Here is a 13,208-nt window from a genome sequence, read left to right as displayed (position 1 = left end):
AAAACGCTGTAGAAATAAAGCCACTGGTCAGAATGATGTCAAATTGTAACGAAATACCATCGGAGAAGGGAGAAAACGTATGGCAGAAGAAAAAAATAATATGAAAATTGATCAACATATGACACTGTATGTGTCAGAGTACGTAAATGAAAACATCTGACAAGCGCACGGACTCAATGAAGTTGGTATAAACACGCCGGGTACAAGGCTTTTCATCCTTTCGCGTCTGCGACGCTCGCCATGACTGTCCCAATGCAGGATCACGCTCTGCTTGTAAATCTATCTTACAAGAATGATGACTGTGCACATGTCGCCCTACAGAAGTTCCGGACACTGAAGGGTTTGAAAAAAGGCGCTGGTCCGATGACTGCCGTGGGTCGGGAGAAAATGACTCGGAAATACGAAAAGACGGGTTCTTTTGGTGTGCATCCTGGTAGAGGGAGAAAACGAATTGATTCGACGTCAGAGGAAGCTGTGGCCACAGCAGTGCAGGAGACGAGTGGTGGTGTACAAACGTGTAGTGCACGGAGAATTGCCCGGACGTTCGACATCCCCGTGAGCACGCTGCGTAAAATCGTACGAAACATCCTTATTTGCTATCCATTCAAAATGTGCACGAGTCGTTTCTTGTTGACCTGCCAGCAAGAGAGATCTGCTTTAGATTTTCTTGCTCGCTTGGAAGCGGACGATAATTGGCCGTAGAAGATTTTCTGCACAGACGAAGCCAACTTCCATCTGACAGGATATGTCAATACACAACGGAAGATCCACACGCAAATGAACCAGTACCACTTCATCCTGAAAAGGTCACTGTTTGGTGCGGGTTTCGGGCATCATTTATCTTAGGGCCATATTTTTTCAGAGAGACAGGTGCTTGCAGTCCTGTTACCTGTACCGTCACTCGTGAGCGCTATGAGTGTCTTTTGCGCAACCACGTCATTCCAGCTCTCCAACAGCGTAGATGTGTGGATGGGATCATTTTATGCAAGATGGCGCACCTCCGCACATTGCAAATCCACTCAAGCAGCTGCTGAAGCGCCATTTTGCTAGAATGCTAGAATGCTAGAATTATCACCCGCCATTTCCCTACAGCCTGGCCGTCCCGATCACCTGCTGTCTAAAAGATGTTGTGTGCAGTGTTCCAATTGCAAACTTAGCTGCACCGAAGGCACGCATTGCGCAACACATTCTGAACATGACACCAGAAACACTTCGATCAGTTGTGGAACATGTTGTTTCTCGATTTCAACTTGTTGCAGAACGCGGTGGACAGCATACTGAACATGTTTTGTGCCAACGAAACCGAAATTAATAATACGATTTGATTTTGATTGATGCTTTTTATGCCGTTTTTGGCCTCAGGACAATTAAAACCTGATTTTTTTCAATCCGATGCGATATGACCTTGCCGTGGTGTATGGGCTTATATAATTAACAGTATCACATCTGTACATTCATGCTCGCTGAGTAGTACAGTTTGTTTAACGTCAAATGTGCCCCTTACACATTGTTGTATGATTCATTTGCATTTTTGGTCGACCACTATTAAATTATGATGCTTAAAGCCCCATCTATTGCTACATTTTGTAGCTATTTATTTTTCTTCTGCCATACGTTTTCCCCCTTCTCCGATAATATTCCGTTGTAATTTGACGTCACGCTGACCAGTCGAGTTATTTCTACAGCGGTTTGAAAGTGTAACTTTAATTAGAACCACCCTGTATTTAATTGTAGTCAGTGTTTTGTAAAAGTGATCGTGGATGTACATGATTGCAGTACATACAGATAATCTCACTTTGATATTAACCGTGACAGTACACTGTGACCTAGTTATCATTGCATTATATACAATGTGGGTATACTCTGATTTCATTCATAATTGCTAATCGTAGGTAGAGCTATCTTAAAATTGGTCAACGGTTTCCAAGCTACACAAAGTTATATAAATCTGGCTTTACCATAATAGTCCTGGTAGAAGTACATTATTTTTTACTTTATTCCGCTCCGTTATAGACTGGTAGCTATAAGTTCAACACAGGCTATAGTATTGATTCTTACACAAATTATGCAACACATATTAATACTTAATTTTATCCTACATAATACTGCTTCCCATCAGCATAGCTATTTCTACTATTAATAATAATTTAAAAAAATATGCTACTTCTGCTATGAATAGAAATAGTATGACAGAGTCAAACAACAGCTGGAAGGGTACAGACAGAGAGAAGGTAGGCCTGTTTTACCACGTGACTTCTTTTTCATGGACGACAGCGTCAGCCAATTTGGCGAGATTCTGTAGATAGTACATATGGCACAAATGAAATGGCCCGCGTATAAGCAGGATCTGAACCCCACAGTCCCTAGTGCATGCCTCGTACAGTCTCGAGATCGTGTTGCACAGAGAACCTAACTGTCCTGGAACGTTCAGGAGACATATATCACATGATGATAGAGGGGGCAATATACATACTACTGAATGTTACCGGTCGTCCACAGAATCATCTGCGGATTTCGGATTCTTTGTAGTGTTAGTTGGTAGTTAATGTTTGTAAACGATTTTTCTTGCCACCCACTCAACAAGGGCCAGAAAAATGCTTATGAGCGAAACTAGTAAACAGTAAAACACTGGTTATCTGCGATGTGACGTCCACTAGTTGGCATCTCAGGTACTGAACTAAAAAATAACGTTTTCCAGAACTTGAAGATAAACAGAGCTGAAATCTGCGATACAGTAAATAAAAATTTTCTGTTGAATTAGAAAGAGTTACTACATGGATCATTAAATGTAAATGGTATATCTACGGTGCTTCTGCACCGCAATACATGTGCTTGCTGCATCAGACGCCTAGGCTGCCTGCATGCAGGAGCACGTTAGGTGGCGAAGAGAGAGGTGGGGGAGGGAATGGGAGTTGGCACATGTGCAGTTACACACGTATGCACATTTTTTGCTCTCCCAATCACATTTTGCAATTCTTTCTTAAGCCACACTTCTTTTTGTTCTTCCCTGAGGTCATCAGTCTCATAGAACTTAGAACTACTTAAACCTAACTAACCTAAGGACATCACACACATCGATGCCGGAGGCAGGATTCGAACCTGCGACCGTAGTGGTCACGCGGTTCCAGACTGAAGCGCCTAGAACCGCTCGGCCACACGGGCCGGCCTTCCACTTACAGTTCAGTGTTTTCTGGCCATTAAAAACGAAATAGACAATCAGTATGCACCCCTTATAAATGGCCATCTTATTTTCTGAACCCCATTTAGTGCCCAGATATGAGTGTTGTTTGGTTTTTGTACCTACTTTCTGGGCCGGCCCATGTGGCCGAGCGGTTATAGGCGCTTCAGTCCGGAACCGCGCTGCTGCTACGGTCGCATCCATGCCTCGGGCATGGATGTGTGTGATGTCCATAGGTTAGTTAGGTTTAAGTAGTACTAAGTCTATGGGACTGATGTTAAGTTCCATAGTGCTTAGAGCCATTTGAACCATTTGAACCTACTTTGTGCAAGGCACAATGGACCCACAAATTCAGTGCCACAGTGTTATTTTCATGTCTAAATTATCTGAATTATTGTTCTATAGAACCACGAAACACACGTAGCTCACTTTATTCACAATACTGATGTAACTTACAGGTTCATGTATACTTAGCGACGACTGTAGTTCAATCTTTGCACCTCACATGGTGCAAGGCACAGTAGACCCTCAAATTATTTGTCACACTGTTATTCCATATCTAAATTGTCTGTATTATTGTTCCACAACAGTACAAAACACGTATAGTTCAAACTGGTCTGAAATGATGGTAGCTATGCTTCCAATGATACACTTTCAACTACTTTTCACCAAACGTATATATATATATGTATCAGATAGTAAAATGTAGAATCAACATTATGTGACGCGATGCATCGAGTTATGTATGCGGAACTTGGGGTGAGACCTGAGGAGCACTACCTAGTAACCTTCCAAACTTTAGAAGTCATAACCATAAGTGAAATCGTGGTCATGTAACAGGATCTTTAGACCATATAAGAAGTTCTGACAGCTGCAGGTGTTTTACACTTCAAAATAGTTCAGACTGTCAAGATAACCTTCTTTAGCTATTAAGGAAGAAGACAAGACAACCAACGAATGCTTTGGTTTGTGGTTATTACTGGAGAACCTGGACAATCTTGTTACTGACATTGGTAACATAAATAACAACAAAAATGGCATGTTCCTTTGCAAGCAGAATTTAAATTTATTTACTCCCATTACAGAAACATTTTATGGCAACATTATGATGACTGGATCCTATGTTCAAGCAGACTGCCAAGAACAACGTTAGAGAAGGGATGTTCCTCACTATTGAAGAAGGAAATGTGTAGTGCTTTTAACAATTTTATAGGTGTAAAATCTCGAAGTTCATTTTGATGAAGGTGTCAAGGAAGAAACGCCATTTCCCCTCTATGAGAACAACAGTGGCACAGTAAGAGACATACTTGAGAAAATTGGCAAGGAAGCACTGGAAACGATTTGGAAGAAATATGAAAATCTTGTGGCTATACCATATAAAGTGGAATTGCCTGATGGTAAAATGCCTCCCAAAATGTATTAGCTGGCTGGGATATTGCAGCAGCTGTGTGTAAATGGCTATTACCTTACTGATGCGGATACAATACAATGCTTTGCTGGAATTTTTAACACAATGAAGATATGTGACTACCTGTTGTGTACATAGTTCCGCGTAGTCAGCACGTACACAACTTTCCCAATAAAGTGGGCCCCGCTAAGCACAACATTGCAGGGGCAGTGCTCGTCCGTCTCCGCACTACGAGATGGCGCTGTCTTAGAGACGGACCAAATTCTGCTTCCGCCGATCCGCGTATTAATATGTAACGCAGCCAATTAAATTGCTGCTAACGTAGAACCTTTTCTCCTCGCGGATCACACTCGCGCAGTGATACCTGAACGCGCGAGGTATTATAATGAGTGTACAGACCTCTGATTAGTGAGTCTGCATCAGTCTGCATTTGTCTGTACCAGTCTGCATTAGTCTGCATTAGTCTATAGTCAAGTTTCAGTCTGCGCCTAATAAGACTATCATATTCCTGTACATAGCCATGAAGGGAAATGTATAGACACTTTGTCAAGTATCAGAGATATGTGAGATACATCAGATTAACGTGCCAAGACCAAAGGAACTTCAGATTGTCAATTGTAAACAACATCCAGAATCAAGTTATTTTAATAAATGTGTGTGAAAATTAATCAAGTTCTGTTTCAAGTTGGTCACCGTCAATCTGCTACTCTAAGCGTGCAAGTGGCATTTCTATCGTCTGACCTAACGGCAGAAGATAAACACGCCACGATAAGATCACGAGACATATTGCTGACACTCGCCTACTTCGCTAGAGCGACAAGTCAAATAATCTGATGGTGTGTGTATCAAAGGTCTTACAGTACGCACACTACACTACCTGACATCATACCACGACTTCTGTGTCCAAGGAGACTACCTGTTAAACATCGATGTGATTGTGAAAATTGATAATAGAGTTGGATTAGATTGTTTAAGGCGGATGAGTGCCAACTGTAGAATAAAGACACATAAGAAATTCATATGTTATTCACATGTGTCCTGAAATGCATCTACAAGAAACTTTTTCACCTACCTGGCTAAAGAAAATGATATTACCAGCCTGGAAGCTATGATTTATAATTACAGAATGGATATGTGTATGACCTGGTAGAAGACTGTCTAGGTGTATTAAATTCCAACAAACAGTATTTCCAGTTGGCTTCACTGTACTCTCTGGCAATTACTTCTAAATGTTGTAAATTACCAGCCAGTTTACAGAACAGTTGCTGTGCTGTGTTTGACATTGTTCTGTATCTTGTTCACTGGTGGACAACAAGAATATATGGAAGCTGACTGGCGCACAAGCAAACCTTACAGACAATCAAGACTGAGAAAAGATTATAAACCTTATTCTGTCTACCTTTTCTCTAATTATTTACCTGTAAACTATAAGGAAATTCTTAACACCAACTCCAACAAAGATGATGTAAGTATAGTATAAAAGTGTTATACTAAAACTGGAGGAATATATTTTCTCAATCAAGGTCACTGTTCTCCACAACACCGCCAAAAACAGATATTGCAGAATTAGGATTAATTCCCAAAAATAATGTTCTACCGTATGTCTTGAAGAAAAGAATAATGTATCACACAGATTTAAATCATCCCCTATGAAATAAATTACTCCTTTAAGTGCAGTTAATATGTTAGGCACACAAAAATATAGAAATAGAAAAGATCAAAGTCGGAAAACCCAGAGTGAATTATTTGGTGAAAACACTTGCCATGAGGAAGAATGTAAACTTACATTGGAAGAGGTATAAACCACTGCAGATGTGCAAAGAAGGCTCACAAATTACTTTAAACACAATATATGGAGATACTGTGGGATACAAAATGTCAGTATTTTCTGTATATACCAAATGAAAGTGGTTTATGTTGGAGAAAATGATGGTTGTGAGGAATTTTGCAGTATTAAAGGAGACACAAAAATCTGTTCATAAATCAGCAGTCTCATTTGGATATGCTTTAAAAGGGAGGTAAAAAAATGTAAATGCCGTGTGGCTAGGGCCTCCCGTCGGGTAGGCCGTTCGCCTGGTGCAAGTCTTTCGAGTTGACGCCACTTCGGCGACTTGCGTGTCGATGGGGATGAAATGATGATGAAAGACACACAACACCCAGTCATCACGAGGCAGAGAAAATCCCTGGCCCCGCCGGGAATCGAACCCGGGACCCCGTGTGCGGGAAGCGAAAACGCTACCGCAAGACCACGAGCTGCGGACAAAAGGAAGGTCACATCGTATCTAAATATGATGGACTGATACTGTACTTCTAGCAACAGATAAGCCATTTGTGAAGTTTAAGGCTGACTAGAATAATTACATTTAACAACCACGCTTTTACTAAACTGGTAAGCTTAAAGTTCTGTACAGAAACTCTGCAAGAATGTTGAAAAGAAGAGTTGGCAATATACAGCCAAGAAGATGTTGATTTCTTTAACAGTAAAATAATGCAGGAAATAAAAGGCAAAATTAAAATTCCTGGATGCCATTGACAAGAGAAATTGTAGGAATGAATTGAGTTAATTGTTAAGGGAATAAAAGAGACAGTCTACATGAAAAAAATTAGATGTGCATTAGAAATCGAGAGCATACCTGCTTTGTATTTATCGAATTACTGGTTAGAAAAAGAATAGGGTTATTTGGATGTAGCTTTAAATTATATTAAAAATGAAGCACGATACTATTGCAAGCACATCAACGAAAAATAGGAAAGAATTGTTTTCTGTGTGTAATGCACATTCAAAAATTAATAAACATTTGGTGCAAGAAAATTTGTTTTCTTATTCAACATCCTGTCAAAAAATTCTAAAAAAGTCTCCTGTTCATGATAATCTACATGTTTCTTACGAATGGTGATTTTGAAAAGTAGTTGAAAGTGGATAAATGAAAGTGCAACAACCACCATTTTGTACCTACATGAGGTAAGCATTACTGTTTCCATAGTTACACTTGTCTGTTACCAAAATATGCACTTTCAGTGACACACGGAATTAAGGATCTTCCCAGTCGCGAAGAATCTGTGTGTGTGTGTGTGAGAGAGAGAGAGAGAGAGGGAGAGAAGGGGGGGGGGTGGAAATAGCATTGTGTCACTTAATTCGAGGGTCCATAGCTGTGCTTTAGGTGTAAAGGGTATTTTAACCCGTACGTTACACCGCTAGTGTCAATAAAGGGAGCCGTATGTCATTTTTACTGTTACAGAAAAATAACAGACAGCTGAGATGTGATAAAGACTTTTTGACACTTAATTTGTTGGTCCATTGTGCCTTGCAGGAAGTGGTATGCAAAGATCGAACCACATTCATAGACAAGTGTACCTTAAACTGTAAGTTACAGCAGTAGTGCCAATAAAGTTATCTACATCTGTTTTGTACTGTTAGGGAGCAATAATACAGACAATTCAGACATGAGATAGTTTTCCGACTTGACAGACCACAGGTGTCCCGTATCAGACAGTTGGCTCAACTTGCTCTACACTATTGTGGTACATTGTAAACCTCAAATTGGCCTACAAAAACTACGTAAACCAGTAAGTTACAGTGCATGCGCGTCCATCGAGTTTTTCAACATTCTCGTGCCCTCTTGGCACAAACCATTGGTTCTAGAGTAAAAAATGAATAGGATCTTTTTTGTAAGAAATTTAATATAGTTTAATTTTGTACTGCGACACGTTTACGCTGGAGGGTGCGGTTTTCAAGTTGGTCAAGAAAAACGTACAGAAGTGATATCAAATGTATTCTGTCTCGGAAACTATTCGGAATAGGGCGTACGTCCATGTGAAGCTTTTTGTTCGGAATCACTAATACTATGACCCCTCAAAGCATGTACCTTTCCTCCTGATCTGTGCGTGTGTGTTCGTGCACATCGCCTGTGCCTGCGCCAACTCTCCTCCCCCGCCTCTCTCGTCACCAACGGATCTGTTGATAAAATATCGATATATTGATACCTTTTCCAGAGTGATTTTGATATATATCATTTCCCCGATATATCGATATTGAAATAACAATATTGAGTGGCGATATTTTTACTTTATATTACATTCTTTTCGCAATTTTCGATAAATATTTGAAATTACTTAAATTGTAGTAGAACATAATTTTACTTTCACTGTGTGAGGGAGTCTTATTACTCTTGCAGCTTTCATCACGTCCAGTCCTTGTGTTTGACTGTCTGACGGTAGTATAGATGGCACAAAGAAGTAAAGAAGTCCGACTGCACGGGGGGGGGGGGGGGGGAGTTGCTTGAAATAACAAGATTTCCGATGTAATGAAATACTACACCACTTGCGTTAAAAAACAATTTTTAACGCAGCAGGTGTGCTATTTCTTCATATCGGCATTATTCAAAAACAGTTGCTGAAAATGATGAACAAGGCTGGCGTTCGCGGTGGGCAGAGACGTGTGAAGGGAAATAGTGACGTAATCGGCACTCGGTGCTACCAACAGAAACTGCAATGCTTAACTTCACGACGCAATTTTGATACTACAACTGCTAGGTCGCTGGCGTTGGCAGCAATGAGACAACCAGGGAAGTCAACGTGAAATGTTCTGGACAAATCCGATATGTGACGAAACCGAATGACGGACCCAACGGACGCTCTTATTGTGCCACTTACATGCACTTCCCATTGTTAGTTCTTGCTGGAAGGGGCATAGGCAGGCTGCTGGCTTGCTGTTGTACAGAATATCTAATAATAAATCAATGTTTAAATATACAGCTCTGAAACTGGCATTATATTTACAATGTGTAGCCGATTTTTTATAGGCTGATATGTCGATATTTTTGCCATCGATGTATCGGCACTTTCTCGATATATCGAAGACTGAAGATGATGCTTTTTAATACATGGAATTCCCGATATTTTTGAAAATATCACAGTCCTGACCCTGTATCTAGGTAACAGAGGTGTGTGATATTCGAAGTATATTTATTGTGAGCCACAAGCCCCATTGGTATACTACTAATGTATATTGATTAAAAGAGACTCACATCCAGCTAACTCCTTTACAAAATTTTAAACAACAGCACCTTGCACCTGTTGAAATTGAAAAGGTATGAAAGTTCCATAGTTCACCATCGTGGATCGAATAATATAAGTAGGTAAGTTCAAAATAAGTTTGCTCACCATAAACTGTATCTTCGTTCCTGCTTTAGTTCTGCTTGTTGTGCAGAATCTAATTTGAGTGGCACTCAGTATAACAAAGTTCCTAGTATCTGAGAGGCAGTTAATTCACCCCACATTTTCATAAAGTTGTTATACACAAAATGCCAGTTAATACATTCTTCCTGACACCGTACAAGAAATAGTTCTTTCCGAGACACTGCTCAGTTGTGTTACTCCGTAAACATACAACGGTTTGCTACTACCGTCATCTGATACAAGCAGGATTCTTTCACAGCCTGACTGTCAAAACTGTACGGTGGAGACAGAACGGAGACTGCCACGGCTCTCTGTAGCAATCTAGTGGACGTTTCTGGGCCAGGGCGCAAGTACAGTCACATGGCTCCCCAGGGCAAGTCTATAAAGTGGGGGCGCTCATCTTTCTGCACGCCTGCTCCGCCATTCCATACTCAGTAAAACGTCACCCACACATCGTCTCTGTCAGTCAACCGCCCGCCTCCCTCCACGAATGATAGAGCAGAGAAAAATTGTTAAGGTTATATTTCACTTTATTAAAGCATTACGAATAAAATAGGCCGTTTCAAAAGTTTTTCTTACATATCTTACTTTTTGAATCAAGTTCTACTTAGTTCAAAAAGTAAGACAACTAAGAAAACCTTTTAAAACGGCCTATTTTATTCGTAATGCTTTAATAAAGTGAAATATAACCTTAACAATTTTTCTCTGTTCTATCAATTCATGAAATAGATATTCGTCATTACAAATAACAAAGATTGCCCGCTGCCTAAGGTAAATTTTAATTAAAAACAAAAGTTTTTCTTATGAAAATCTGTATTTAATTACTACGATAATCTGCTTATTTTCAACAAGGGGTTCTTTTCGTAGGAAGCAGCAGCTGCAGTTTTCCATTTTCACGAACTGAAGAACACCGTAACAGTTGTTGAGCCCAATAATATGTCATTATTTGCAACCGGTAACGGAATAATGTAATTCCATTATATGACATGTAAAAATGCGTAAAAGATCTAAGATCATCTTCCGCCCTATGTTGTCCGTGGAACAAAACGTTCGGGACTCACTTTATACACGGTCCAGTGACATTAATGTGACCACCGCCTATCTTTGACGTAATAAAAATAATGTCGGGGGCGGGGGGGGGGGGGCGAGGGGAGGAGGGACGCAGAAAACAGTACACACGTTGTCGTCTGACGTCCAAAAGGGCATGGTACCGCCGTGGTTAAAGTATACCAAGCATGGCAAAATAGTGCTATCCGAAACTGGAGCCGTGGCAACCGTGGTGCACCATGGGCCATAGATGACAGAGATGAATGACGGCTGCGCAGATGTGTACGGGCGAAATGACATGCGTCAGTTGAGATGTTGACCGCCCAGATGAACAAGAGGGCTACCAACAGTGTCTCGTCAAGCATTCAGCAAACACTGCTGTGTGGGTGGGTCTCTGGAGCAGGCGTCTGGTTCATGCGCCTATGCTGACCAGTGTTCATCGACAACGAAGGTTGGAATTTGCACGCCAGTAGCGCAGCTAGACGTCCACTGAGTAGTGACAGGTAACCTTTCCAGACGAATCACGTTTTATCCTCCATCGGACAGACGGCCATTAGCGTGTACGGCGTGAAATATCTGAAAGCAAACACCCTGCTAAAATTGTCGGAAGAATCCATACCGCATGAGGAAGCGTTGTGATCTGAGGAATGTTATTGTGGCATTCCCTGGGTGATATTGTCATTCTGGAAGGCACAATGGATCTATCCTTGGGGACCATGACCACCGCTAAACGCAGTTTGTTTTTCTCGGTACAATGCCATCTACCAACAGGACAATGCAACATGTCACATAGCTCGTCGCGTACGTGCACGTTTCTAAGAACATCAGACTGAGTTTACCGTACTCCCCTGGTCACTAAACTCACCGAATTTAAAATCAGGCTGTTCTCGCCATGGATCTTTAACCGTGAAACCTAGCGCAGCTGATTACGGTATTGGAGTCGATATGACTTCACATCCTTGTCAGTAGCTTCCAGAAGCTCACTGACTCTCTTTCTTCACGTTTGCCGGCCGCTGTGGCCGAGCGGTTCTAGGCGCTTCAGTCCGGAACCGCGCTGCTGCTACGATCGCAGGTTCGAATCCCACCTCGGGCATGGATGAGTTTGATGTCCTTTGGTTAGTTAGGCTTAAGCAGTTCTAAGTCTAGGGGACTGAAGACCTCAGATGTTAAGTCCCATAGTATTTAGAACCATTTGAACCATTTTCTGCACGTTTCTCAGCGATCCACAGAGGAAAAGTTGGTTATTGAGGCTTTTGACATGTGATCACATTAATGTGTCTGGACAGTGTGAAATAGGTAACACTGAATCCCGACAGCAACCACCGTCTTGCGGGCCTGGTCGTACTAATAATTGTTAGTATAGCTAGACTGTGGCTGCTGTCCAGATCCTATGTTCCCTGCTTTATAAAGCTGAACAGAACTTTCGTTCCAGAGATAACACAGGGTTCTTGTACGCTTTATTGTATGCCAAAGGATGGAATTAAATTATTCCGAAACCGGTGGTAAATATTAAAATATTATTGGTTCAACAGCAGTTGCAGTTTCCTTCATTTTGTTCTCATTTGCAGACTAAAAACATTAGAAATTAATTCATTACAAGGCAGTGTCATATCACTGCAGATAAATGATATCTACTACAGTTCTGCAATACAAAACAAACGAATAAGTAATTTGCAGCAGTACATAACTATGACCACCAATGAAGAATGTAAGTTGTCAAATACATGTTTGTGCTTAATGATCTAAATTCTTATCGTCAGACTGAATTTTTACTCAGCAGCGGAGAGTGAACTCATTTGAACCTACCTGACGAAACCAAAGTGTGCACCAGAGCCGGACCCCAATATGTTAACTTTGATTTCCGCGGGAAAGTGAACTACATTCACAGCTCTTGTTTTACTTAAATTAGCCTTTTTCGTGCTAGTACGTCCAAAATTGATCTATTATTTTACAAAAATAAATATTTCCTGTCTTCATTTTGTGTCGATATATCTACAACTACCTCTATACTCTGCGGAGAGCGAGGTGGCGCAGTGGTTAGACACTGGACTCGCATTCGGGAGGACGACGGTTCAATCCCGCGTCCGGCCATCCTGATTTAGGTTTTCCGTGATTTCCCTAAATCACTCCAGGCAAATGCCGGGATGGTTCCTCTGAAAGGGCACGGCCGACTTCATTCCCTAATCCGATGAGACCGATGACTGTCTGGTCTCCTTCCCCAAACAACCAACCAACCAACTCTGCAGAATACTGTGAACTGCATGGCAGAGGATATTTTTTATTGAACCGCACATTATAGTTTCGCCTCATCCATGCACGGATGAAGCATGGAGAGAATGCCTGATTGCACGCTCTCTGTCTTCTGTTATATGACTAATTTCATCTGCGTGATTTGCT

The sequence above is a fragment of the Schistocerca cancellata genome, chromosome 1 (assembly GCF_023864275.1).
Source record: "Schistocerca cancellata isolate TAMUIC-IGC-003103 chromosome 1, iqSchCanc2.1, whole genome shotgun sequence".
Taxonomy (NCBI): domain Eukaryota; kingdom Metazoa; phylum Arthropoda; class Insecta; order Orthoptera; family Acrididae; genus Schistocerca; species Schistocerca cancellata.
The sequence above is the reverse complement of the archived record's forward strand: the minus strand, read 5'-3'. Positions refer to the sequence as shown.